At 42.4% G+C, this 24,937-nt stretch overlaps 1 long non-coding RNA gene across 1 annotated transcript; it reads right to left on the reverse strand.

Moving 5' to 3' along the window:
* Positions 1–490: 490 nt before the first annotated feature.
* On the reverse strand, positions 491–2,940 carry LOC127135627 (uncharacterized). The gene is made up of 3 exons (XR_007808625.1): positions 2,777–2,940; positions 2,569–2,670; positions 491–698 (listed from the first exon to the last, which is right to left on the reverse strand). It is a non-coding gene; the product is annotated as an uncharacterized LOC127135627 (long non-coding RNA).
* Positions 2,941–24,937: the final 21,997 nt, after the last annotated feature.

The raw sequence follows: 24,937 nt of genomic DNA on the forward strand, positions 1-24,937 counted from the left end.
GGGTTGCAACATGACAACCTCACTCGAACAAATTTTTTCAATCCACTCCATCAACCGAACAATATCATATTTATGGTAAAACATTTGGAAACAATTTTAAACATTCGTGAAAGAAACTACAAAAGTTCTACCCACATTAACTTTCAAAAAACATACACAAAAAGTAATCACATCCGAGATTAATTCGTTCTACTAAAAGTACAAGATCAATCTTCATCTAATGATTGATCATCCAAATCGTCATCATAATGATGAGAATGTGATACAAAAGTTGAAGTGTCAAATTTCTTCATCATAAATTCCTTCCAAGCATTCATCTCCCTCTCCATCCTTTGTGCAGTCTCGGTAGCAGCTTTTGCAGCCTCGGTAGCAGCTCGCATTGCTTCGTTAGCCTCTTGTAATTGGGTCGTTGCAGCCTCGGCAATTTGTTCAGCTCTAATTCTAGCTGCTCTTTCAGCTTCTAATGACATCCCAAACATAGAGTGTTGAGGAGTTTGAGATTGTTGGGTAAAACTTTTTGATCCACGTTTTAGATTAATAGCTAAATCTGCAGCGCCATAAACCCGACCACGGTTACGGCCCCCAGCAGCCTCTGTCCATAGCTGATTTACACGCTCTCCATCTAACACTTGAACAACCTCTCCATTCCCTTCTTCAGTTGGCTGAAGTTCTGCATCAAACTTCTCTTTAAAAGTCTTCTGCATAACACAACATTATAATGCTAAGTTAGTGCTCTGTTAAGAATTTAGAGATGATATGTTGGTTAGAAGTTAGTGCTCTGTTAAGAATTGTTAGAATTTGTTAAATGTTGTTAAAAGGTTGAATCAGTTAACTATTTATAATGCTAAGTTTGTTTGAGTTACATAGTTAGTAATAGTTAGTTATGTTAGGGTTAGCTCTACTAGAAAGATGCTAAATTCTATTAGTAAGGTCTGTTAGTGAAATACTTGGTGTCAGCTTTAAAATGAACAAATCAGTTGGCTTGAGTTTGTAATTAAAAAAAGTTAGAAAATTGTTAGTGTGATTTACAATTAGTTTTGCAATTACAGTTAGGAAAAAAATGTTAATGTTCGTAGGTTAAGTCGTTAGGAAAATGTTAACTGTTAGAAATCAGTAAAGAAAATGATTATGTCAATGCAATTGAATTAATGCTTATTGGATGATTACACAGTTTTACAGGTGAATGGTTTTTTGTTGACTCTGAAGTTGCTATGCTATGCTCCTTGTTGATTAATAGAACGAATTATCACAAAAGTTAGAGTTAGTTTACATGGATAGAGTTAGCAGTTTTGAAACTCTATTAGAATTATATACCAACCTTAATTGGATTGCAAGTAAAAAAAATAGTTCGAATTAGTGGTTAGCATGGTTAATTGAATGTTTGATTTCTGTTAGTGTTAGGAGTCGGATTAGTGAGTAATGTTGAGTTGTTAGCACGTCACTGTCAGTAGGTTGAAAAAGTAAGGAATATTTAACAGCAAGATAACACAAGCAATTGTATCATTCTTATACAGCTATGCCAATGAAACTCAAAATGGTTATGCCCCATATCTATCTAAGAAAAGTCCCATATCTGCCAAATGGCTATGCCAATGAAACTCAAGATAACACAGCAAGTTTAAAGTCCCATATCTATCTAAGAAAAGAATCAATAATAATAATAGTATTTGTGCGTTGTCTCATGCATTGTCACTATAGCAATCGACACATCCACGTTGTGCTCAGAAATCTAATGGGACTGATAATTATTTTGCCTAAATTGTCACTATAGCAAACAAAGATACACATCACTAGTGTTCATACTCATTCGAGTTACTGAATGTTGCACGTGAAGTTGCTTTTGAATGTGAAGGTGTGCCTAAATTGATTAAAGACGTGGGATGTTCCTTACAAAATAAACCAATTGAAGAATGGAAAGTGTCGTTAGATAATCTTAAACATTAGTTAATATATCTATCCATATAAAGTGACAATGCATTAGTTAATATATACAGTAATTATAAAAGTACAGGCTCACTTTATCATAAAAGTACAGTAATTATATACATTAGTTAATATATATCTATCCATATAAAAAATAATATAAAGACATGTAGTCAAGTTATAAAGTAGTAATGTACTAGAATTGATTTTATTGATTGATACTCCAATATTATTTAGTATGAGATGGAGTCAAGTTACACAAATCCATAATTTTAGTTCCTATTTTGAAAAGCAGCAACAACAAACAGTTTATGGGACTTTAAACTGTTTTTCTGTAATAATAGTTAATAGGAATTTTCAAACTGATTGCAGGAATTTCAAACTGATTGCAGGAATTTCAAACTGATATCAAACAACACAGCAAATATTGATGCAGGAATTTCAAACAAATATCAAACAGCACAGCAAATTGATTGCAGGAATTTCAAACTGATAGTTAAACATAGGACTTATGCTATTATATCTAACTTACATTAGACTATAAAAATGGATAACTAGATCCTTTTTGGAGAGTTTAATTTGAATAAGTCTGCTTCTGAAAGCATGGATGCAAATATTGATGCAGTAAAATTTACGAGAACTTACATAAGTAGATGCAGCACGACTGTCAACCCATTCACCATTTTTCCTCTTGTGTGTTTTTAAAAATAACTCATCGGGACGCAGATCCCTTTGAAGTTCACGTGACTACAAAAATCAAATAATCCAATAATCAATACAGAATACGAGTAAAACTGTCAAGATATAAAGAATCTTCATAATAATAATAATTTGTTAGGATTTTATTACTTACAAGTTGAAGTGCAACATCAATATGAGCCTTACGGCCTGTGGTGTGGACTGCTCCGCCTCTTGCGGAAGCTCGATTGGTCTTGTTTTGAGAAGACACAGCCAAAAACTCGGTCTTTTTCCAATAAGTTTGAAGTTCAACCCAAGCATCATCACCAATCCATGAAGGTCGAGTCTCTTTTCTCCTCGCCTTCCCCAACATGTCGTTTAATCGTTTTCTTCCATTTTTTTCAAATGCGCTATAGACAAATGCATGATCGAAAGTGTCGCATCCGCGAAAATCAACCGGCGGGCTGAAACAAAAACAAACACAGAGCCGCCACTGCGCGTTATTTATCCCAAACTAGGGAAAGGAAACGCTCAGAGAAACCTGGAAAGGAAATGGTCTCGCGACCAAAGAGAAAGGGTAAGGGAGTCGGTTACGCAAGGGGAAGGTATTAGCACCCCTCACGTCCGTCGTACTCGACGGGATCCACGTTCTAAAATAAAGAATAGGTTGCTAAACATCACACACACACACAGGGAACGCATGTGGGGTTAAGAGAAGGGAGCTCGATAGGACGTCGCATCCTATGCCTACATATCTCGTCTGGAACGAGAATCAGAGCCACTGTAGTTCGGCTTACGCACGCCAAACAACACAAAACGCACAAACAGATGGCAAACATGGAGCCCGACAACCACTCAATGGAATTACGTCAGCATCCGAACCAAAACACGCACAAAACGGCAAACGTGGAGCCCGACCGCCAATCACTGGACTTACGTCGGCATCCGAACCAAACACACAATCAGATAACAAGTAAACACACACAAAAAAGAAAAAGGTTGCCCGGAGTGGTCTCGCACGACCACCTGCCTACATACCTCGTCTGGAACAAGGATCAGGGCGATGTAGTTCCCCCTCAAGGGAAAGAAAAACTAGCCAGAAACCAAGGGAAGACACACTACCAGGGAGCTGGACTCGAGCCTAGTGTTGTCATGCATCGTTACCCTACGTTCAGGTTTCTACCTACTTGCACAACTGCAAGCTAATCCTATCCAGGAAAGAAGCAAGCATACAAGCATACAAGCAATTCAAGCATTTCAAGCAAACATGTCAAACTAATATTCACAAAGCACACACTATAACCAATCAAGTGAGGCTCAAACAATGGGTTTGACTGCCGAAGCAAGTCATCTGTACATGGGTATTATTCGCTCTTAACCTTGCCATTACGAGGCTAAGGTGAAGCAGATGAAAGGTGAAGTGAGGATGAGACCTCACAGCTCCTATCCCTGACCAGGGAGAGCTTCAGACAAAGGAGCGTGGGTCCAGAATGGAGGGACCCTTCTACGCTCAAAGACTCTGACTCGATCGTGCAACAACACAAGATCTTGGGTTTGTGTCCCAATGCATCAACACACAGCCGTGTGAGCAGAGGGACGACTCACAGAATAATGGGGGATAGATTGCATATCCCTTTGATCCACCAATTGCCTCATAGAGGTCTTTCACCTGCTTGGCACAAATGTAAACAATCACAAACATCGCCTCTTAAGGAGGACTTCAGACATTTTGCCCGGCCAAGTAACAGGCCGGGTCTCCCAGACTACATGAAGAATAGAAGTCCTACCTCAAGTGGTTTAAAAACCAAGCAGCAGCAAGCAAGTTCTTAAAGAACTGTAAGCAACTAAATGTACCTGAAATCAATCAAGTATCATCAGTACTCAGACAGACAAACAGTAAACAACAAATGTTAATCAGTCAGACTATACAAACAACACAAGCACATAAATGCAAGATACGAGCTCAAGCTCAAGCTTCACAACCTACAAAACAAAGTTATGTTAGTTCTCCACATCAAACAAATTCAATTTTATTGACTTGAATCATTCTCCTTAAGCTTTGTGCATTTCATCCTGAAAAGTCAAACCAAATGTGAGAAACTGGACCACTAGGCCAAGCCTAGGGTCCAAAAGGGAGAAAAAATTCTAAACAGCAAACAATTCTCAACCAAAACCAAATTAATGCAAATAGAAAGCAAACGCAATTGATCCCATACTCATATCATTTACCATATTCATTTCATGACCAAAACAAGTCAAACTAGGTCAAATGCAACATCCAATGTCCCAACAGAATAACTTCAATCAAAAGCATACCAAAACAATTCCAAAAATCCTCAAATAATTCACACCTAAACAGGACCTATTCAAGGTATAGCATGTCAATTTTCAGCTCAATTGGACAAAAGGAACTAGGCCAATGAAAATCAAGAAATCCAGACAAGATTCTTCAAGCCAATTCAAGGTATCAACACATACATTCACTTCAAAAATTCATAAGTCAATGAAAACAATTAAGAAATGAATGGGACCAAAACAGGGATGTCCTACAATGTGTCAACAATCAGCATACCAAATTTCATCTTCATCCAAAACCATATGAGAATTTCACACAAGATATACAAACATGTGTCGTACAAGCTTGCACAATGAACCAACAGAGAAGAAAAATATCAATCAAATTGAAAATGCCATGGAAAAATCTAGAAATATTCACATAACATCTCAACATGTCAATAATCATCCATGCAAAATTTCAATCCAATCCAATAATCATAGGTCATGCAAATAAATCCAGAAAGTTGACCTAGCTAGGTGTGACACAAATTGTCACACCTAGATTCAAAAAATCATAACTCAATCACCAGGTATCCAAAAATCACAAACTTTATATGTAAATCACCATCAACATGTCCAGAATGAGCACAAAAAATTTCAGGAATTTATTTAAATGTATGAGCATTTCACAATGAAAATGGCAAAACATGTAAAAAAAACACACAAGTCAAAGATCCATAGGCCAAGTCAATATTTCACCATGCACAACTTCTAAAACCATGCCTATAAAATTCTAGGGGAAAAATAGGATCCAACAAAAAAACTCTCATAATTTTTGGACTAACCAATATTTTTTATGAATTTTTTAAAGATTAAAATGAATTGTGGAATAATTATTTAAGTGTTTTATTTAATTAAAATGATTTAATTGGATCCAATGACATTTCTGTAATTAACATCAACCGGTCCCATTCATTTTTTCGCTGGCTCCTCCCGATTGGTCCACAATGGCGCTAAACACAATTCAAAAATGGCAAAGCAACAGAACGGATCAAACACGCGTTCTTCCTCATTTCCGTTCCAGAATTTCCCAGCAAGCTCAAGAACAAGTGAAGAACAAATTCTAACCAAAATTATCGTGCGTATAACCGTTGGAAAGGTCTGAATGAGAGGATCACAAATATGTAATTATTTTTCCCTAATTCCTACTGTACGCACGGGATCGATCGAAAATGCAAACACACATCAAACTAAAAATCAAGATAACTTTCTCTACAGTTAATCATTTCACAAACTATTCATATCAGGATGATCTACATGGAACGAACTACAAGAAGCATATCATAATTTAAGAAACGATGAGATTCGAATTTTGGTACCTTGAATGAAGCAGTGCTCGAATCTGATGCTTTTGACTCCAATTGTCCAAAACAGATGAAGTTTGAGGATGAGGAAGTTGAATGGAAATGCTATCCTAGCTCGAACACGATCCAGATACCAGAACTCTCAAATCACCATTGCTATGCACACTTTGAACAGTTGAGATTCTTGAGGATTTTGATGTTGCCTTGCCAAAACAGTAGAAGAAGAAGATGATTGGAAGAAGCAGCAAGAAGAACCACACGATTTGGTGGAGAATTGGAAGAGATTTGCTCAATTTTGTTCTTGAAGCTTCTTGAGAAATCTTGAGAATTTGGAGGGAAACTTGGTTGAAATCTCTTGTGAATTGTGATTCTGATCAAAGTTAGTTATGATTAGGAATTTATACTTCCAATTAATCAGCTCTTAATCATGATTTAACCAAAGTGCAAGGTAATTAGCAAAAGTGTCACTTTCAAAGCAAGGGCAAAATGGTCTTTTCATATGAGCTCTGTGACAGCTCATTGACAGCACACACACTCTCAAAATGACATGTGTGATCTGTTGCAACTTGTCCCATGGCCATTGGATGTGTAGTTTGGAATTTCACTATGTCATGGCAAATTGTCTAATTTTCAAATGCAATTCATAAGTGACTTGTTCAAATATGAGACCTTGACATGTTATGACCATTCCAACCATTTTCAAATTGCATTTGTGAGGTGTTGCAAAAATCCCCACTCAAAAATTCTCATTATTTCTCAAGTTGAACCATTTTGCCCTTGGATTTTTAACTGTACACTTGAAATTTGACTTTTTGCATTGACCATTTTTGAAGAATTCCAATTATGCACCATGAAAGTACATGTCAAATGGAGTTTGTACATAAAAAGATCACTCAATTTGGACACTCCATGTGGAAGTTATGCCCCTCTGATTATGGGTCATTTTTGAAATTGAATGGACCATAACTTGCCAACCATACATGGGATTTTCAAGTTCTTGGACTTTTTAGAAAGGTGAGACCAATATCTACAACTTTCATGTTGAACAAATTTTCATTTGAAGCTTCCTTGGACATGTAATTTTGAGGTCAAAAACTTTCCATTTTTGGAAACTTCCATTACAAGTCACTTTCTATTTTTGGCAGTTTTTGTCCTGACTTGATTTTCTTTATTCTTGAGCTTTGACATGTCAAATAACACTTGTTCCAACATTAATGAAGTGTATCCAACCCATTTCCTTCTCCAAATCCACAAAATCATGCACAGTTGACCACAGTTGACTTTTCAACTGATAGATGAATTTGGCAATGCACTGATCAATTTGAGCTCCAATCTCCTGATGAAATGGCTCAAGGATTAAACCCTAGCCTCAATAATCTCAATAAAACCATAGAATGATCTCCATATCCATTGTAGACCTCATCTCCTGATCATGCCCTGATTGGCCCAATGCAACTGATTAGGGTCGACCAGAGGTCAAAACCCTAATCTCCAGGAATATGCTTCAACACTTGAATCTTCTGATGATAAACCATGATGATGATGATGAATCACTTCAAACAAGATGAAGACCAATATCCTTTAAGAATCATGAAACCCTAACTTGGACTTCCACATCCTCAGATGATTAAGGACCAGCCTAATAAAACCCTAGCTTGCACTTTGACTTCCTCATCTTCTGATCAAGACTTGTGAGGATGACTGGCACAATGTAACCACATGATATGCAATATGCAATGCCTAATGACCTAAAAATGATATGTAATATGTTATGCTAGTCCCAAGAGAGGAGGGCAAATTTTGAGGTGTTACAGCTGCCCCTATTCAATCCACTGTGAACCTGTCGATATGAATAGCCTCGACTTTCAGATGATCAGGATGAAGAGTGATTGAATACCAAGAACAGACGAACAATTTGCACTCTGATGGGATATAATTAACAACGCCTGTCAGAATCGGCGAAGAAACAATCTTGAACAAAAATCCGTTTGGTACGGAAGGAAAGTCGGCTTGATCACCGAAACAGCAACATCAACCTGGATACCAAAATAAATGGTAACGCAGGGATAACCATGGCCCGAACGCCACATCCGCTGGGGATTATTATTCTCTTTCTTTCTTCTTTTCTTGAACCCCGAAATTTTCTCTTGTGCCAATGATCCTCGGATCACCGCATTTGAACCCCGCTCTCCTATTTGCCAAATAATGAACCCCGTTCTCCAGTTTGAACCCCAATCACCTGACGATAACTCGCGATCGCCAATGTGAACCCCGTTCTCCAGAAAATGCCGCAACATCTCCCTTTCTCCATTTGAACCCCATCTCCAGAAAATGTCGCAACATTTTCTTTTCTCCATTTGAACCCCGATCTCCAATTTCTCGTGATAATTCCGCTGGCAACGTCGGAAATAACACCAAACACCACTCTGAGGGCGACATGTGTATCTCTTCCTCAGAAGACACCTATAACGACCTCCATTGGCATCCGCCAAAGTCTTAGGTGACACATGAACAGAAGATAATCCTGCGGACCTCATCCTGGATATAATCTTCATCTCCAATCTCCATTTGAACCCCAGAAAATGCCTCAGCATATACTCTTCTCTGATTGAACCCCGATTTCCAGAAAATGTCGCAACATCTCCTTTTCTCCATTTGAACCCCGAAAATCGCGCTGATCGCGTAACGTCTTCTGATATTATTTCCATCTCTGCCCGACGGAAACATTTCCTCCAATATCGCACTACTGGGGAACATTGCTGATCTGACGTCGTGATGCTGAACTCCTCAGAGTACCATCTTCACCATCTGATGAAACCAAACCTTCAAGCGGTAACCACGGCTTGAATCGCGCTGATCGCGTAACCTTTCCATCTCTGCCCGACGGAAAAACTCCTCCAATATCGCACTACTGGGGAAATACCCTTGATCAAATCATGAGGCCAAACTCTTCGGAGTAACACCTTCACTTTCTGATAAAACCGCCTCTCAAACGGTAACCACGGCTTGAGACTAGCTTATGCGTGCAATATGATGCATGACTTTTTCTGCGTAATGCTCCATAATTACGGAAATGCTACGCGATTTATTATTTTTCTATGCAACATGCTATGCTATTTCCCATGATGAATGTATAAAAAGGTATCCCCCTCAAGGGACTCTTCTGGGGAGCACGAGACACTCCGTTGAGGAACTCGTCAATACTCCAACTCCACCCTGCTGGGGAATAACACTGCTGCTGGGAAAAGGCAACCCTTGCTGGGGAAGAACCTCCTTTGCACCCAATCCGCTCGAGAAACTGCTGGGGATAAGCACCACCACCACCCTGTGGGGATACACCAGTCTTTGACTTGCTGAGGATATCAATCCCGAACCTGCTTTGGGAACCATCACAGATACCTGACGACTTCTCTGGGGAAATGTCCATAGATACTCTGCTGGGAAACAGCCACCTCCAGGACTGGCGGATGGGAAAGCATCGGTCTGACACCTGCTGGGGATAACCATCCTGACCCTGCTAGGGAAACGCATATCACTCCTGCTGGGGACACCCATGCAATCCATAGGTAGAATCAACTCAGCTGGGGATGCAAAAATCCGTCTGTTACAGAAACTCGTCCAATCCACTAGTAGGATGAACACTGCTGGAGATATATTTCATTGAAACCCGCTCCACTCGGGGAATAGCAACCTTCAGACCTGGCTGCTGAGGAAACATCGTTTACCTGCCGGGGATAACCATCTCGACTCGGCTAGGATCCATAGACTTTGGATCTGCTGGGGATTTGGCCCTCTAATTCTGCTTGGGGACCTAGCTGGGAAATGAGAAAAGTTGGTACAGAACACCCGTCGACTCGTCGTACCACGGTATCCACCTCCCAATCTCGTATCAGCTTTCCACTTTTGAGAACTCCCAGACTCGTCCGGACCTTTTCTGCTCCATCATCTTGCATTCCCAATCGCTCCGCGCTCGACGGAAAGCGTACTCCTGGGACTTATACAGAAATTTCAATTTTCCGACTTTGAAGAGTCTTCTTGATTAATTCCAAAGGCCATCGGACGTCCCTCGTCGTCTATTCACCGTTCTCCATCTTGCTTGTCCCTGATCAGACTCTGCGGGGAATTTTACAGACTTTCAAATCTTCCGACTTTGAAGAGTCTTCTTGATTATCATCAAGGATCGTCGTACGCCTCAACGTTACTTCGTCATTCCTTCATACATTCTCTTGTCCCTGATTGGACTCCCTGGGGATCTGTTACAAAGCTTCCACATCACAACCTGCAAGTGAGTGAAAATATCTAACAATTCCTGCAAAATAGATTGTTAGATAAAACCGTGCCCTAGGCGTGTCAAGATTTCCACACTTGGGTCACTCAACCTTCCAAATAAGATTTCAAGCTTTCAATCTTATATACATGCATTGGAAGGGACCTGTATGTTTTAAAATGCAAGATTCTTTATCAAAACTATCTGGATGTTTTTGCAATCAAAGCGGTAATGAAAACAAAAACAAAATTATTTGACTGAATATGCATTTTATTGATTGGAAAAGTGTGGCTCAAATTGAGCAATACAAAGGAAGCAATTCCTGAAAAGAGGTAATTGCACACAAAAGGAAAAATCTATCCTAATGGCAATGTGAAACCCGTGATCTCATCGAGTTCCAACTCAGTTACACCCCTTATGCCCTCAGACTCTCCATGCTTTCTGCCTTCTGAACAAGACGATTCCGATTGATCCCAGTCGGGTATTATCCATGATGCTTTAACCAGAGCGCACACGATCATGCTAGACGCAGTTGTTCGTTTCAATCCCTCTTTTTCCTGGACCGCCCTTTCGGGTTTTCAGTCCACCGGGATACCCTTTTTTGCCCAAGTCGCCTTTTCAGGTTTTCGACTTGCCGGGTGTACATTTTTCATTTTATCCCTAATTTTTGCCCGAACCTTTCTCTTTCTGTTTTTCGGTTCGCCGGGATGCCCATTTTTGCCTGGACTATTTTGTTCTTTTCGTCCAGCGGGTCTCTTTATACGAAGTATTTTTTTAACTGCGTCCGCATTCACAGGGGATGGAAAATCTTCGCCATCCATGGTCGTTAACAACAAGGCTCCGCCAGAGAAAACCTTCTTGACCACGAATGGACCTTCATAATTCGGTGTCCATTTGCCCCTACGATCGTTTTGAGGAGGAAGGATCCTTTTCAGCACCATATCACCCACGTGATATACCCGAGGTCGCACCTTCTTGTCAAAAGCACGCTTCATCCTTTGCTGGTATAACTGCCCATGACAGATGGCTGCTAGCCTCTTTTCCTCTATCAGGCTCAACTCTTCGTACCGGGTCCTTACCCATTCGGCCTCTTGCAACTTCACGTCCATCAGGACTCTCAAAGAGGGAATCTGAACCTCAACCGGTAACACCGCCTCCATTCCATATACCAATGAGAAAGAAGTTGCCCCAGTAGATGTGCGTACCGACGTTCGATACCCATGCAATGCAAACGGCAACATCTCATGCCAATCCTTATAGGTTACCACCATTTTCTGCACAATCTTCTTTATATTCTTGTTGGCTGCCTCAACCGCCCCATTCATCTTCGGACGATAGGGAGAAGAATTGTGATGTTCAATCTTGAATTCCCGGCACAGTTCTGCCATCATCTTATTATTCAAATTAGAACCATTATCAGTAATGATTCTCTCGGGAACCCCATATCGGCAAATAATGTCTCTCTTGAGAAATCGGGCAACGACCTGCTTCGTCACGTTCGTATAAGAGGCTGCTTCACCCATTTGGTGAAGTAGTCAATAGCCACTAATATGAATCTGTGCCCATTCGAAGCTGTAGGCTCAATCTTCCCAATCATATCAATGCCCCACATAGCAAACGGCCATGGAGACGACATTAAACTCAACGGATTTGGAGGCACGTGCACCTTGTCGGCATAAATCTGGCATTTATGACACTTCCGCACGAAATTAAAACATTGGGCCTCCATTGTCATCCAATAATAACCTGCTCTCAGCAGCTTCTTTACCATAGCATTCCCACTGGCATGGGTACCGAACGAGCCTTCATGAACCTCTTTCATCAACTGGCTTGCTTCTCTGTCATCAACACATCGGAGCAAGACCCAGTCAAAATTCCTCTTGTACAAAACCCCATCCTTATTCAAGTAGAACACCATGGCTAACCTCCGCAGAGTCTTTCGGTCCTTTTTCGATGCTCCCTCAGGATACTCTTGCGTCTCAAGATAGCGCTTGATATCAAAATACCACGGCTTCTCATCATCAGGCACTGTGTCAACAACAAACACATAAGCCGGTCTATCCAGACGACCTACCTCCACACTGGGGAACTGATTCCACCTCTGCACCTTAATCAAGGCAGCCAGAGTAGCCAAAGCATCTGCCAAAGGATTCTCCTCTCTGGGCACATGATGCAACTTCACCTTGGTGAAAAACGTCAGCAATCTCCTCGTATAATCTCGATACGGAACCAAATGAGACTGATGCGTATACCATTTTCCGTTAACCTGATTTATCACCAGAGCTGAATCTCCATATATGACAAGGTTCTTGATTCTTAAATCAATCGCCTCCTCAATCCCCAATATGCAAGCTTCATATTCAACTACGTTGTTGGTACATTCAAATGTTAGCCGGGCAGCAAAAGGAATGTGAGATCCTTTCGGCGTAACCAAAACAGCACCAACACCGCTTCCATTCACGTTAACGGCCCCATCAAACATCAGAATCCATTCGGATTCAGGGTCAGGCCCCTCCTCCGGGATCGGTTCCTCGCAATCTTTCGATTTGAGAAACATGATGTCCTCATCAGGGAATTCAAACTTCATCGGTTGATAATCATCAATGGGTTGCTGGGCGAGGTAATCAGACAATACACTTCCCTTGATCGCCTTCTGAGAGGTATACTGTATATCATATTCAGTCAAAATCATTTGCCACCTCGCAACCCGTCCGGTCAATGTTGGCTTCTCGAAAATGTACTTGATTGGATCCATCTTGGAAATCAATAAAGTGGTATGAACCAGCATATACTGTCTCAGTCGGCGAGCAGCCCAGACCAAAGCACAGCAAGTTTTCTCGAGGAGTGAATATCTTGTTTCACAGTCGGTAAACTTTTTGCTAAGGTAGTATATGGCATGCTCTTTTCGACCAGACTCGTCATGCTGCCCCAATACACACCCCATAGACCCCTCGAGGACCGTCAAGTACAAAATTAACGGTCTTCCCTCCACAGGAGGCATCAGAATCGGAGGCTCCTGCAAATACTCTTTTATCTTTTCAAATGCCGCTTGGCAATCATCATTCCACCTGACCGTTTGATCTTTTTTCAACAATTTGAATATCGGTTCACACGTGGCTGTTAGATGAGATATGAACCGCGAAATGTAGTTCAACCTACCTAAGAAACCACGAACCTCTTTTTCTGTTCTCGGTTCAGGCATTTCTCTTATCGCTTTTACTTTTGCAGGATCAACCTCAATTCCCTTCTCACTCACAATGAACCCCAGCAATTTACCGGACCGCACTCCGAACGTGCACTTGTTCGGATTCAACCTCAGTCTGAACTGTCTCAGCCGGTCGAACAACTTGGCCAGATCTACCAAATGCCCCTCTTTTGTTTGGGACTTTGCTATCATGTCATCAACATAGCATTCAATTTCATGATGAATCATATCATGAAACAAAGTCACCATGGCCCTCTGATAAGTAGCACCGGCGTTCCTGAGACCAAATGGCATCACCTTATAACAAAAAGTGCCCCACGGTGTAATGAACGTTGTTTTCTCCATATCATCTGGCGACATTTTGATTTGATTATAGCCAGAAAAGCCATCCATGAAGGAAAACACCGAGAATTGAGATGTATTATCTACCAACACGTCAATGTGAGGTAGTGGAAAATCATCCTTCGGACTAGCTCTATTCAGATCTCGGTAGTCCACACACATTCTCACCTTCCCATCTTTCTTCGGGACTGGCACGGTGTTCGCAACCCATGGTGGATAATTAGTGACAACAAGGAAACCAGCATCCCACTGTTTCTGCACTTCTTCCTTGATTTTCATTGCCATGTCAGGTCGAGTTCTGCGCAATTTCTGCTTCACTGGAGGACAATCTGTTCTCAACGGTAGCTTGTGCACAACGATATCGGTATCCAACCCTGGCATATCTTGATAAGACCAGGCAAAGATGTCGACATACTCTTTCAACAATGCCACCATTCTAGTCTTGACACTTTCCTCCAAAGCAGCCCCGATTTTTACTTCTTTTTTCATCTCGTCGGTACCCAGATTCACAACCTCAATCGGCTCCTCATGCGGCTGAATCACCTTCTCCTCTCGTTTCAACAACCTGGCTAATTCCCCTGGCAGTTCACAATCTTCTTCGTCTTCTTCTTCAGCAAGATAGATCGGATTGTTGAAATCATACAAGGGTGTAACAGGATTGTTATCAATGAGATCCGGGGAAGAATCGCATCTGCATGAATGTTGATTCATGCATTGCTTTAGAACCGGTGTGAGAAATTAAAAAAGAAAAATGAAAACATTGCCATTTTTATTTTGTTTTTTATTTTTAAACTGCAAAAATAAATGAAAAACAGGGAACACCGCTTTTAACTGAAAAACATCCTTTTATTTATGATGCGAATTTGCAAGTATGAACATGAGGTGGCCCTTACAATGAACCATTACGTGTCGGGCAACACGTATGGCTTTCATGCATATAAAATGAAAACAAGAAAAATATTACTCTTCCAGCAGAGTGACCCGGATGATCTTTTCAGCCTTCCAGTTCTGGACTCCCATCCCTGGTGCGCACGGCTTTATCCACCGGTCCATGTCACAGTCGCTGTCAGCATCATCACTCATCATGCAGATGTGATCCGGATCCAGCATTCCGGCACTTGTGAAGGTGACTGACGCACGACGTCTTTTGCCTTGCCCCGAGCCTCGGCCCGACTGATACCCTACTCCAAATCGGTCCTTCTTCGCAGGGACCTCCATCATTCTGCCCCAACCAGGAGCCTCTCCACTTTTAACCACCTCAGCAGCCTGCTTGTATGAAGCAATGGACGGTTTTTCTTCCTCCTGCTTAGCAAACAGAGCATTCTCCACCTTAACGGTTTCGAAAGCCTGACTGGGTGTTTCCCATATCTCACCATCCATCTCCACGTATTTAAACGAGGACAGGTGGCTGACAAATATGTCCTCTTCCCCACAAACAGTGACAACTTGACCTTCCCAGATGTACTTTAGCTTCTGGTGCAAAGTCGAGGTAACTGCTCCCGCAGCATGGATCCATGGCCTACCCAACAAGCAACTGTATGCCGGCTGAATATCCATGACATAGAAAGTCGACTTGAACACCTCAGGTCCAATCTTCACTGGCAGCTCTACCTCCCCGAATACGGCCCGCTTCGACCCATCAAAAGCCCGTACAATCAAATCAGTCGGGGTCAAAATCAGCCCATCACAATTAAGCTTCGCCAGAGCTTTCTTCGGCAACACATTTAAGGAGGAGCCGGTATCAACCAGCACATGTGAAAGCACGACTCCTTTGCATTCCATTGCTATGTGTAGAGCCCTATTGTGATTCCTTCCATCCACTGTAAGGTCCATGTCTGTGAAACCCAACCCATGGCTGGCATGAACATTAGACACCACAGTTTCCAATTGGTTGATTGTGATCTCCTGAGGAACATAAGCTTTCTTCAGAATTTTCAACAAAGCTTCTCTATGCCCCTCAGAGCTCAACAGCAATGACAGAATGGATATCTTGGAAGGAGTCTGCTGCAAATGGTCAACCAACTTATACTCTGACTTTTTGATGATCCTCAGAAATTCTTCAGCGTCATCATCAAGTTTATCTTCCGACCCCGCAGGCGCCGGTGTCACCACAGGAGTACTATTATCAACCACAGCCTTTCCTTTTGCCCTGGCTAAAGCCTCGGCCTTTTCTTTTTTATCTTTTTCTTCTTCTCCCCTCCTCAACGTATCAGGAGCAAATAACCTTCCACTGCGAGTGAAACCGCTGGGACCGGCATTATCCACCTTTAGCACAGTGGTTTCACTTGCAGATTGCTCTTCTACCTTCTCACCGTTACAATATACTCCCCACCATAATGCCACGGCACGGCATCATCTTTGTCGTAAGGAATCGGTCCAGGTACCGTGATGGTAACTGGAGCCGCTTCAGCTAGATCAGACAAATCCACCGGGTCGAAATAGATAGTTATGGTGGCAACTTCCTCTTTTTCCTTATCAGCTCTCTCAATCAAGATACTCCCCTCGTCCATCAAACCCTGGACACTCTTCCTCAGAAGCTCACACCCATTATCAGAGACGATGCACTCAGCACACTCATGGCCACAGCCCGGATAGACCCCATTCTTCAACAACAGCCCTTTGACCTCAGCCAATGGAGTCTTCAACTGGCCAATAGCCAGCAACCCAACTCGATTCTCGTCAAAGATCGCATTCACCCCCCTTTGACCATGCGCGGGCATGGGATTTGCATTTACATTGGGAGATGGTGCGAAGTTGATTGCCTTTGAATCCACCAGGTCTTGCACTGTGTGCTTAAAAGCTTTACAGTTCTCGATGTTATGCCCAGGCGCACCTGAGTGGAATTCACACTTTGCATTCTCGTCATAGCTGGCTGGCCTTTGATCAGGTCTCAAAGGTGCCAGGGTCCTTGTCTGCACAAGCCCCAAATCTGTCAATTTCTTAAACAGGAAGGAATAGGTCACCGGAGGCCTATCAAATTGTCTGTCCACTGCCCTGCCCCTCATCTGATAACCAGCCCTTTGAGGCCTCTGCTGAAAGGGTTGTCTCTGTTGTTGTTGTTGCTGTTGTTGCGGTGCAGGTTGAGACTCAGCAGGAATGGTTACCGCAGCAGTGTGCTGGAAGTAACGGTCCCTACTAGGTCCTCGTTGAGCATAAACGGCACTGGTGTCACCTTCTTTCTTCCTCTGACCCCCATTATTACCAAATGGCTTCTTTGACCCCGAAGGAAAAGCAGAAGCAGTACCCTGAATCTTTCCCAATTTCAGCCAACTCTCTATTCTCTCCCCTGCCACCATGATATCTGAAAAGTTGGTCACCGGACAACCAACCATTCTCTCAGCAAAGGCCCCCTGCAGGGTCCCCATGAACAAATCTGACATCTCACGGTCAACCAGAGGAGGTTGCACTCTTGCAGCCAATTCTCTCCACCGCTGAGCATACTCTTTAAATCCTTCATTGTTTTTCTGAGACATACCCTGCAGCTGGGTACGGCTCGGAGCCATGTCAGCATTAAACTGATATTGCTTGAAGAAAGCATCCCCAAGATCCTGCCAATTCTTAATGTCCGAGGATTTCAACTTGGTATACCATTCCAGGGAACCTCCGGACAGGCTGTCCTGGAAAAAGTACATCCACAGTTTCTGATCCATTGTGTAAGCAGAAATTTTGCGGACAAAGGCCTGAAGATGCGTCTCCGGGCAAGAACTCCCATTATATCTGTCGAATGTGGGCGCCTTAAACTTCTGTGGGATCACAATCCCTTCAACCAGCCCCATATTGGACATATTGACCACCCCGGGAGTGGCATAGCTTTCCAACACTTTAATCTTTTCAGCCAGCAGCTGAATCTCCTTGTTCTGAGGCGGAGCACTGTAGGGAACAAACGGTTCATTCTGCATTGAGAACTGGTCAGCCTCCCTGTCTTCCTCCTGGTCTTCATCAAACCCATAGAACGGAGGCAACATATTGTCCTTCAAATTCTGACTCGGCCCAGGTTGACCAGCAGCACCACCAAAACCATCGACATTATTCACAATTCCAACAGTTGTTCTCTTTCCACCATCTCTAGACCCCAGCCCCTGGTTGGAGACTCCATCCAGGTTAACCCCGCTGTTTGCTGCAGAAGCCCGCTCGAGCTTTTCAACCTTGTCTGCCAGAGCCTTCTGACCAACTGCAAAGCCTTGCATGATGTTGATCAGCTCATTCATTTTGTCCTTCAGCTCGAGGATGTCTGCACTAGGAAGCTCCATGAGTCTGGGAGTATTGCGTCTGGTGAAGTATCTGTGAGGGCGTGTTGAGTGCAAAGGTACAGTTCTACGAGCACGAGCAATGATTCCTGAAACAATCAAGCACATTAGCAACAGATACCTGCAAAACAAAACACAAGTTATTATGATCAATGCATGAATGTAGTGTCTATCCATATGGAGGACACTTTGTCTCTCGATCCTGGCATCATCGAGACAAACAATAATCCGGCATCAATATTCTGTATTCAGCATTTGATTCCATCGTGCAGATCGGAGATATGTGATTTAGCATGATACCCCCAACCATGTGTGTGCTTGTGTGAGTGCATACGGTAAAGCAAATAAAGCTCGAAGATCGATCACTGAATGAAAAAACCATCAAAAAGCGCACAAACAGTGCCATAGTCATACATCAATCCAGATAAAAATCAAATACAATCCTCCGGAATCAGGAAAGAAATACAAGCAAGTAGATTCCGTCAACAAGCCTGACGGTAATCCACAACAAATGAAAGAACTAGCTGGATGAGGGTCCCACAGATGGCCCTATCTCATCTTCCATCTTCGCGAACTCAACGGCGAACCTGAGCTCGGTGTTCTCCTGCTGCAATCTCCCCACTTCTTTCTGATGAATCTTCATCTGCCTGAAGTAGTGATCTCTCTCTGCCATATAATGATCCCTCTCAGCTATACAGTGATCTCTCTCGACGACAATCTTCGCTTTCTCCGCTTCCTTAACCTTCAGCTTGGCTTCCCACTCAGCAATGAGAACTCTGACTCTGTCGTCTCTCTGATCCTTCACGAGAATCTGCCTCCTCTTCTCATCTTCAATGACCTTTGAAGCTCTAGCCAATCTCTCTTTGGTGATGTCGTGCTCTCTGGTAGATGATGCTAGGGCTTGGTTAATTTTCCCATAGTAGGTAGTGTCTATCTCAAAGCGCTTTGCTGCCAAGGCATGCCGCTTGTCTTGATCTTCCATCTTCACTTTGATCTCCTGGTTGGCTATCTGAACCCGAGCAACAGTCATCTCCAATTCCGCTTTCTCCGCAAGCAACTGATCTCTGGCTCTCTTCATCTCGAGAAATTCTTCCATACTGACAGAAGAACTTGGACCCTCGATCATAGGACACCCAAGATCGCCTCCCGGAAATGGTAGATGTGTAATCTCAATTCTCTTCCGCAACCAATCCTCAAATAATGGAAAATACCGACAGTTGACCTTCCCATAAGGAATCTTGCCCTTCCTCTGAATATCACGCCACTCATCCAATACCTGCCTCAGCTTGGCCTGATTGCCATCAATCGGGAAGTAAAAGGACTCCTGAATCTCTCGACTGAGAGGAGGACCCTCTACAGCAAACCCCATCTGTCTCCTTAGAAGCACCGGGTTGTAATTGATGCAACCCTTAACTCCCACAAGAGGCACATTGGGTAGACTCCCGCAACTGCATATAAAATCCCGGCCTGCCAAACCATTATGAGTCCAAGCAACGTTATCAGCCCGCAAACCCATCAACCTGAAGGACCACTTGACAGTAGGATCAAGATGAGCAAAAGCACCTCTGGAAGGCAAATACCCCATAAACCACCTGAAGAGCAACTGGGCACAGCACCGGATCAAACCCCCACGCCGCTTCTCGTTTCTGTTATGAACCGAGTAATAGACATCTCCGGTCAGAGTAGGAATAGGGTTTCTCTGCATGAACAACCTAATAGCATTATGGTCCACAAAATTCTTCTGGTTAGGAAACAAAACAATCCCATAAATGCTCACAGCAATCAATGCGCAAACCGTCTTCCAGTTACCCATAGCAGCATGTTCCTTGGCATTAGCCTCCAAGAGACTCAAATGAAATCCAGGTAATTTTCCTTTCTCCTTCAAACCCTCCTTGACCATTTCCGGACTCAAATAAAGAGCACGGGAAATCCCAAGGACATCTGGCTCTGCCCTAGTGACATGGAAAGGAATCTGATCACGGATCTGTATATCCAAGATGCTAGCATAATCCTCCATCAGAGGTCCCAACAAATAATCTGGAAACACGAAGCATCTCAGCCCCGGGTCATAGAACTGAAGAAGAGTATGAATGGCACTTCTGTCACTGTCAGTGAGTCTGAAAACCATCTTCAGGATACTACCATATGACTCTCTGAACATCCCCACATGGTCGGTGTAATCAATGCTACCATATCCTTCAGCACACCAATCTCCGGGTCAAAGAAACTGTAGGCCACATCGTGCTTCAAACCGGTTCTCATGTCTGAGCAGAAAGTCTCTCAACCAGGATCTCGATCAACAGTGTCCCTGCATATGGGTAAACATGTGTTAGATGCAATTAATGCAAAATGAAATGATGCTGATGAATGAATGCAATGCATTGCCATCCTCCAAGCCATCTGATCATCTGCACTGAAGCCTGGTTTCTGAACTGATCATAACCATCTGAGGGAACATGTAACCACAAATCCAACTCAAGGGTTCCGAAATAAACGGAAGACAGATACATCATCATCATCATCAACCTCTGAGCAGACACTCATAACCATCTGAATCGGCCCAGGGAATCCTGAAATAAACGGATCCCCACTGATAAATACCACAGACAACATTCCGGCGTCTCGGCAATAAATGACCATAAATCTGACTTATAAATATGACTCTGATCCACGGAACAAAAAGTCACCATCTGAGTCACCATCTGAACATGCATCTGAAAGAACCACCCTCCCCTCACAGGTAAATTCTAATCAGGTCATCCTAAGGCGGATAATAGTCTCGACAATCGGGCGGAGATACTCAATGGGTTTGCCCTTTCGGGTGTGCCATTGTAGCTCTCCTGAGATCGTCTAAACCAAAAATCCGGGAAATGATCGGTCACCAGAGTCAACAGCTCAGATGAAGTAACTAAGCCAAAGTGGATACTCCACAGAGGAAAGCACTATCAAATGAACCTCGTCCGGCTTGTGGTACATCACGCCGCCAAGCACATGTTAACCTAACACGAAAGAGGCGACATGAGACCACACTAGTCCAAGGTGTATACTCGGGCCTGGGTTTTAGCCCCACTCAGAACACCCACCCCCAAAACAGAGGAACCACCTGCACAGAGGACGGCAACAACATGATAGTATGATGCATGCAAATATTTATGCAAATATATACATGGTCAGAATAATAACCGCAATAAATAAAGCAAAACAAGCAACCTAAACTATCCTACAACGCTAGGAGAGACTCGCTTAGGGAAGATGGACCAGCACAGGTCTACATCCGATATCCCCAGCAGAGTCGCCAGCTGTCGCATCCGCGAAAATCAACCGGCGGGCTGAAACAAAAACAAACACAGAGCCGCCACTGCGCGTTATTTATCCCAAACTAGGGAAAGGAAACGCTCAGAGAAACCTGGAAAGGAAATGGTCTCGCGACCAAAGAGAAAGGGTAAGGGAGTCGGTTATGCAAGGGGAAGGTATTAGCACCCCTCACGTCCGTCGTACTCGACGGGATCCACGTTCTAAAATAAAGAATAGGTTGCTAAACATCACACACACACACAGGGAACGCAGGTGGGGTTAAGAGAAGGGAGCTCGATAGGACGTCGCATCCTATGCCTACATATCTCGTCTAGAACGAGAATCAGAGCCACTGTAGTTCGGCTTACGCACGCCAAACAACACAAAACGCACAAACAGATGGCAAACATGGAGCCCGACAACCACTCAATGGAATTACGTCAGCATCCGAACCAAAACAGCACAAAACGGCAAACGTGGAGCCCGACCACCAATCACTGGACTTACGTCGGCATCCGAACCAAACACACAATCAGATAACAAGTAAACACACACAAAAAAGAAAAAGGTTGCCCGGAGTGGTCTCGCACGACCACCTGCCTACATACCTCGTCTGGAACAAGGATCAGGGCGATGTAGTTCCCCCTCAAGGGAAAGAAAAACTAGCCAGAAACCAAGGGAAGACACACTACCAGGGAGCTGGACTCGAGCCTAGTGTTGTCATGCATCGTTACCCTACGTTCAGGTTTCTACCTACTTGCACAACTGCAAGCTAATCCTATCCAGGAAAGAAGCAAGCATACAAGCATACAAGCAATTCAAGCATTTCAAGCAAACATGTCAAACTAATATTCACAAAGCACACACTATAACCAATCAAGTGAGGCTCAAACAATGGGTTTGACTGCCGAAGCAAGTCATCTGTACATGGGTATTATTCGCTCTTAACCTTGCCATTACGAGGCTAAGGTGAAGCAGATGAAAGGTGAAGTGAGGATGAGACCTCACAGCTCCTATCCCTGACCAGGGAGAGCTTCAGACAAAGGAGCGTGGGTCCAGAATGGAGGGACCCTTCTACGCTCAAAGACTCTGACTCGATCGTGCAACAACACAAGATCTTGGGTTTGTGTCCCAATGCATCAACACACAGCCGTGTGAGCAGAGGGATGACTCACAGAATAGTGGGGGATAGATTGCATATCCCTTTGATCCACCAATTGCCTCATAGAGGTCTTTCACCTGCTTGGCACAAATGTAAACAATCACAAACATCGCCTCTTAAGGAGGACTTCAGACATTTTGCCCGGCCAAGTAACAGGCCGGGTCTCCCAGACTACATGAAGAATAGAAGTCCTACCTCAAGTGGTTTAAAAACCAAGCAGCAGCAAGCAAGTTCTTAAAGAACTGTAAGCAACTAAATGTACCTGAAATCAATCAAGTATCATCAGTACTCAGACAGACAAACAGTAAACAGCAAATGTTAATCAGTCAGACTATACAAACAACACAAGCACATAAATGCAAGATACAAGCTCAAGCTCAAGCTTCACAACCTACAAAACAAAGTTATGTTAGTTCTCCACATCAAACAAATTCAATTTTATTGACTTGAATCATTCTCCTTAAGCTTTGTGCATTTCATCCTGAAAAGTCAAACCAAATGTGAGAAACTGGACCACTAGGCCAAGCCTAGGGTCCAAAAGGGAGAAAAAATTCTAAACAGCAAACAATTCTCAACCAAAACCAAATTAATGCAAATAGAAAGCAAACGCAATTGATCCCATACTCATATCATTTACCATATTCATTTCATGACCAAAACAAGTCAAACTAGGTCAAATGCAACATCCAATGTCCCAACAGAATAACTTCAATCAAAAGCATACCAAAACAATTCCAAAAATCCTCAAATAATTCACACCTAAACAGGACCTATTCAAGGTATAGCATGTCAATTTTCAGCTCAATTGGACAAAAGGAACTAGGCCAATGAAAATCAAGAAATCCAGACAAGATTCTTCAAGCCAATTCAAGGTATCAACACATACATTCACTTCAAAAATTCATAAGTCAATGAAAACAATTAAGAAATGAATGGGACCAAAACAGGGATGTCCTACAATGTGTCAACAATCAGCATACCAAATTTCATCTTCATCCAAAACCATATGAGAATTTCACACAAGATATACAAACATGTGTCGTACAAGCTTGCACAATGAACCAACAGAGAAGAAAAATATCAATCAAATTGAAAATGCCATGGAAAAATCTAGAAAAATTCACATAACATCTCAACATGTCAATAATCATCCATGCAAAATTTCAATCCAATCCAATAATCATAGGTCATGCAAATAAATCCAGAAAGTTGACCTAGCTAGGTGTGACACAAATTGTCACACCTAGATTCAAAAAATCATAACTCAATCACCAGGTATCCAAAAATCACAAACTTTATATGTAAATCACCATCAACATGTCCAGAATGAGCACAAAAAATTTCAGGAATTTATTTAAATGTATGAGCATTTCACAATGAAAATGGCAAAACATGTAAAAAAAAACACACAAGTCAAAGATCCATAGGCCAAGTCAATATTTCACCATGCACAACTTCTAAAACCATGCCTATAAAATTCTAGGGGAAAAATAGGATCCAACAAAAAAACTCTCATAATTTTTGGACTAACCAATATTTTTTATGAATTTTTTAAAGATTAAAATGAATTGTGGAATAATTATTTAAGTGTTTTATTTAATTAAAATGATTTAATTGGATCCAATGGCATTTCTGTAATTAACATCAACCGGTCCCATTCATTTTTTCGCTGGCTCCTCCCGATTGGTCCACAATGGCGCTAAACACAATTCAAAAATGGCAAAGCAACAGAACGGATCAAACACGCGTTCTTCCTCATTTCCGTTCCAGAATTTCCCAGCAAGCTCAAGAACAAGTGAAGAACAAATTCTAACCAAAGTTATCGTGCGTATAACCGTTGGAAAGGTCTGAATGAGAGGATCACAAATATGTAATTATTTTTCCCTAATTCCTACTGTACGCACGGGATCGATCGAAAATGCAAACACACATCAAACTAAAAATCAAGATAACTTTCTCTACAGTTAATCATTTCACAAACTATTCATATCAGGATGATCTACATGGAACGAACTACAAGAAGCATATCATAATTTAAGAAACGATGAGATTCGAATTTTGGTACCTTGAATGAAGCAGTGCTCGAATCTGATGCTTTTGACTCCAATTGTCCAAAACAGATGAAGTTTGAGGATGAGGAAGTTGAATGGAAATGCTATCCTAGCTCGAACACGATCC

This window comes from Lathyrus oleraceus, chromosome 4 (genome assembly GCF_024323335.1).
Source record: "Lathyrus oleraceus cultivar Zhongwan6 chromosome 4, CAAS_Psat_ZW6_1.0, whole genome shotgun sequence".
Classification (NCBI taxonomy): domain Eukaryota; kingdom Viridiplantae; phylum Streptophyta; class Magnoliopsida; order Fabales; family Fabaceae; genus Lathyrus; species Lathyrus oleraceus.